This window comes from Hemiscyllium ocellatum, chromosome 13, assembly GCF_020745735.1.
Source record: "Hemiscyllium ocellatum isolate sHemOce1 chromosome 13, sHemOce1.pat.X.cur, whole genome shotgun sequence".
In the NCBI taxonomy this organism is placed as follows: domain Eukaryota; kingdom Metazoa; phylum Chordata; class Chondrichthyes; order Orectolobiformes; family Hemiscylliidae; genus Hemiscyllium; species Hemiscyllium ocellatum.
Window position 1 is genome coordinate 24,138,088 of NC_083413.1, and position 6,000 is coordinate 24,144,087.

Here is a 6,000-nt window from a genome sequence, read left to right on the forward strand (position 1 = left end):
AGGAATTATTATTGTTATCAAAAGTTACACAGTTTATGTTATGGAGGACTGGATTATATTTCCATCTGATTATCCAACAATATTTATGTAAACTGTTCAAGTTTTTGAACTAGTCTATAAAAAGCCCTTCCTTTAGAAATTAGGCAGGCACATACAGGGAAGACTAATTACTTTACTTCCTTTCTGGCTGATAATATTGTCCAACTAATGATCATGCAATTTTTTAAGACTCCTAAATTGCAATATTTGTTGGGAAAAATGAAGTTTACTTACATTGAAAAAAGGTGTATTCAAACATCAGTTATAAGGTAGAGCTCCTGGGTGTAACTGCTATCTGAGCCCTGAGGGGAATGTATCTTTTTGTCATTCTACACAGCAAAAGTGACAGTAATTTTCTTGAAACTGCTCATGGACTTTATACAGATTCATTTTCTCATTGAAAAAATTATTTTTTAATTCAAAGGCAGTTTTTCAGTTGAGGTGGTGGGAGGACCCAATAATGACAAGGAGTAGAAGTGAAAACAATATTAATATCAAGTTGAATGTTGTTTGTTTTACTGTAAATAATGTTTTCAATTTGAGCGTAGGATAAAGAGCCATTATTTTCAACTTGATGGTATGGAATTACAAGTTTGCATATTAAATTATTCCCTTTGCGTCTCTTAGTTGGATGGAAGCTCACTGCTCCAAGGTTGGCTTTGAATATTGAAGCTGGATTGGTTGATAATTTCTACTGAAGGCAGCCTATACTAATTGATAATAGTTCAATGATGTTCATTGGAGTCATATGATGTCATTGGGAAAAATCACAGCTGATAAGAATAGTGAGAGAGGGGTAGTAATTAGAAGAAGTGTCCCCAATCTCCACCCCACCACCTCTCAAATGTACCTCACAAATGTGGAGCAATTTATTAGTACATACCTCTGCTTTAATTTGCTATTTGCATATTGCCTTGCCTTCCTTTAGGCATAAAACTTTCAAGCACTAAAATAATGTATTGTGCAGATAAAATAAACTTCTAAAAGGGGTATATTCAGTCTGAACCTCTGGCTCACTCTTGCTTCTTACATCTGAATGTACGCTATCGTGGCCTCAAAACATTAACTTTAAATCAGAATTGAAATCAGTCACACGTATGATTTATTGCACAAACTCCCATCCATGAATTGACCTACTAGAATGCATGCCTGTGCAGTGTCTTTCTAAAAAATATTTGAAATATGTTTCTTGTTATTGCAATGTATGTATATATTTCCTTGTGTGTTTTTTTTCCAAATCTGTGCACATTTTGTCGTGTTCTAACTGCATGCAATGTCTGGCACCAAGAGCAACAGAATTGAAGATCTGCATTCTATATTGTCATTGTGGTGTATTTGTTTCATTCACAAACTTCACTGGCAAGATCAGTATTGTGGATTGTCCTCTTGAACCGTTGATAGAAATTTGATATGACTGAGTGAGTTACTTTGAGAGCTGTTAATGGTCAATTAACTTAATATGGCTTTGAAATCACACACAAGCATGCACTGGACAGAATAGCATATTTCCCTAAAGGAAATTACCAAACCAGTCAACCTTTCCCCAACAGTCTAACAGCTTCATGCTCACTGTTACTGAAACCAGGTTCCCAGTTTATAAATATTTTTAATGGTTTCTCAAACTTCCATTGTGGTATTTGAACTCATTCTCAGTACTATTAGTCCTATAATATAGCAGCTCTAAGATGATATCCAATCTTATGTCTGTATGACGTGCCATCGGGTTCCCATTTTCCTTTTAACCTCGTTTTGGTGTTTTTCTTGGAGTGGACACCCAGAACTGACCACGTTACTTCAAGATGACAGCTTTTATATACTTTTCAGTACAAATATAAATGTGTTGGAAAGCACCCCAAATTTCAAATGAAGGGTTCTGCAGGAGAAAGCAAATGGATGTTTGCACATCAAAATGGAAAACAAAGGTGATTTTTGTAATGGTGGAATGAATGCTTAGGTTATCCAGGAAAGATTGAAGAAAATTGTTACTTTAATGAGAAATGTCTATCCCTCATTGCTCTGTCATGATGCATGCCAGTGTTCAGTTTAGAGTCAATATTGTTGCTGTGGGTTTGACGTCATGTACTGGCTCAGAACAGACAACCGGTTTCTCAAAGAGACATTAATGAACACATTGAGTTTTTAATAATAAACTAAGTTTTCTGGTCATTTTTATTGATACCCAGATTTTCTTTTCAAGTGAAGCAAGCTACACTGCTGGAACAATACTTGAATGTCAAACTAGTAACATAACAACTACACTGTTCTGTCTGCAAGATGCATATTACAACTGTACATGATGGGAAACTCAATTTAGTGAGGAAGATAGAAATAAATTTTAGGAGTACATGGGCAGATATGACAGATGAAAGTCAATGCGGAGAATGTTGGCTGATTCAACTTCATCAGTAAAATAAGGAGGAAATAAATTTAAATAATATGAAATAAAATGTGGCACATTGGTAATGTCAATAATCTAGTAATCCAGAACCCTGGGCTAATTACTTGGAAAAATGGGTTGAAATACCACCAAGGCCTCTGATAGAAATAAATTCAACTGATAAATCTTGAATGCATAGTGTTCATAATGGTGACCAAGATAACTGCAGTCATTTATTTTTAAAATCCCATCTGTTTCAATGAGGTTACTTAGGGAAGGACAGCTGCAGTCCTTCCCCGTCTGCCTATACATAACTCCAGATACACAGCAACTTGGTTAATTCTTAACTGCTCTTTGAAGTGTCCCCAGAAAGCAATTGAGTTTGAGGGCAAATTAAGGATGGACAATGAATACTGGCCTTGCGATAAAAACCCCTGTCCCACAAAATAATAAAGAAGACTGTCTCATCTGTGACAATATCAAAATAGTTTTGCACTTTTATGTTTTATTATACAGATTAACTGAAGTGGATGAAAGTACTGTATACAAACGCCAATAGTTAATGATTCATGGAAGTCAAAAAAAAATAGCTGAATGAACAGAATACAACATAGGACCATAGAAATATGAGACCATTTAAGTTATGATACCAATCCAGATTTTCAATAAGATCAAGTTAATCTAAATTCTAATTCAATTTTATACCTATCACCTTTATTGTCATAATTTCAACATCCGTAATCAACAAAAATCCATTGATTTCAGTTTTGAAATGATCTGTGAAATAGGACTTTCCACAGCTTTTTTGGTTTGTTTGGATTATGAGAAACACGGAGCACTGTTAGCAAGAGGTTGCTGTGCATGTTGTTTAAATGGCTAAATGCTGTATTAATGATTAGGAGAAGATGAGGACTACAGATGCTGGAGATCAGAGTCAAAAAGTGTGGCACTGTAAAAACACAGCAGGTCAGGCAGCATCCGAGGAGCAGGAAAGTCGATGTTTCGTTAATAAGCCTATTACATTGCGGATGAAGGATTTATGCCCGAAATGTCAACTCTCCTACTCCTTGGATGCTGCCTGACCACCTGTGCTTTTCCAGGCCGCACTCTTTGACACTGTATTAATGATGTTATGGAATGAATTCAAAGTGTAGAGGGCATGCTCAGGGATGTTATAAAGGATTGGCTGGCTGTCCGAAAACGGAGTACGCATGATTTGGTATTTTGTCGATCGTGAGGATGAGACAAGTGTTATCCCAAAGGTATCTATGTTAGAACCTCAAGTTTTTGCAATTTATGTCAATGACTGAGAAGAAGGGAATAAGGGCATTGCAGATAAATTTGCCAATTGCACCAAAATTGGGATGAAATTATGTTGTGAAGAAGACACAAGGAATTTGCAGACAGATATAAATACATTCGTGAGCTGGGACAAATCTGGTCGATGAAATAATGTAAGAAAATGTGCAGTTTCTCATTGTGGCAGGAAGAATGCAAAAACAGATTATTATTTAAGAGGATAACAATTGCAGAATTCCAAGATACAGAAGGATTTAGATGTTCTAGTGCATTAATCAAAAAATGATAGTCTGTACACAACACGCATTCAAGAAGGCTAATGGGATACTACTGTTTATTATGAGAGGAAGTGAACATAAAAATAAGGATGTTATGCTTCAAATATACAGGGCACTGGAGAGACTGCATTTCAAATTCTATGTGCAGCTTTGTTCTTATTTAAGGAAGTACAGAAATACATTGTCGGTGTTTCAGAGGAGGTTTACCAGATGAATAAATGGAATGAGTGAGTAGGTTGGAAAAGCTGGGTTAGTTTCCATTGAAGATTAGTAGAATTGTGGGTGACTTGATTAAAATATGTAAGATGGTAAATTCTCTTGACATGGTAAGAGTATTTCTTCACCTAAGTTAGTCTAGAACTGACGGCCAGTATTTTAAAACCGTGGGTTGTCCTTTTAGGACATAGGTAAGGAAAATTGTTTCCTCTCTGGAGGTTTTGCAATTTTGGATCTCTCTAGTGCAGAAGGCAATGGACATTGGATTATTAAATATACTTTAGGCAAAAGTAGGTAGATTCAAGTTGGGAAAGGGAACCAAAAGACATTGGGAGTATGTGAGAATGTGCCATTTGAAACATAAACCGTGATCAGCCATGATCTCATTGAATTATAAAGCAAGTTCAAGGTGCTGAATGGTCTACTTTTACACCTCACTCATATATTCATATGAGGTGGTTGAAGAAGTAATGGCAAATTCATTCAATGTTGCTGTTTCTGAAATGCATATTCTGAGGAATTAGGAGCTTATTGGAGTTTGGTGTTGGTTGGGGTATGAATGGACAAAGTCTGGATGGCAACCAAATGTACTGAATAGCATGACTTTCTATCCTTCCTAGTTATGGATTACATTTTAACTGTTTGGTATGGATGAACAAAATATATTTTATGCCCACTTAGTTGGGAATGCACTTTAAACTTTAAACTTTGGAGAGTCATCATATTAGACCAACATGAGTCTTTACCAATTCCATTTATCTTTTCCCTCTACCTTGAGGTTTGGAGATCAATCTAGAGCTGGCCATAGTTGTTCCACCTTTTCCTTATGATATTGATCATGTTGAATTGGTTACATCATCTGACAGAGTCATAAAGTCATAGACTTGCAGTTCTACAGCACAACAAGAGGAGATTCTGCCTGTCCAGTCAGCGCCAGGCAAAAACAATCACCCAGCTGTTCAGTCTCAGTGGGCTGTAGCTGTGAAAGTTATTTCTTATAAAATAGAACACAGCTGCTCCCATTAATGCCCATTTACTAACAGCTCAGAACACAAATTTTAAAAGAATAATGCTTCCAATTGTTTAAATATGCTGATAAAGCAAGATTCTAATGTACTAAATTTGATGTTTCTGGCACCTAACAATGAGAGGAAATCTCCCATCCCCCATCTTATATGAAGACTGATAAGTCCCTTACTTCCAATTCATTTTATGAATAGCATCAGTCATTAGAATTGATTTTAGGGAATGTCATAAGCACCAGAGTGTATTTGAACACATAAATCTTAAACAAGGTTCATTAAACCTGTCTGAGTTTTATTTGGATGTCAGTTTGTGGGGCAAATAGAATTCAGGCCTTGACCTTGCCTGAAATCATCAAAGCTGATGTTCGAATGAATTCTCTTTGTCATTATTTTAAATGAAAGTAAATCCCTTGATATTATTTGATGCATGATTCAGTATATCTTTGTATGCCTCAGGCTATCATATGCCAAGGTTAATTTTGTGATAGGAAGTGACAGCCTTCAGTATAATTTTTTAAAATACTTAAACTGTTTCAATTGTCTAGTTGAAATGAACACTGAAAAACACACACTGATCACTGCGCCAAATGAAAGTCACATTGCAGATGAAGGGGAAGGCGTTTTATTTTTTGATTAAATTTTCATTACAGAGCAGAGAAACATCCTCCCATTTATGAATTACTTAAGTTATCAGATGTCCAACAAATTTTGAAGGACGTTTTCTATGTTGATATGTTGAGAAATATTAAGGACTATGATATAGTTG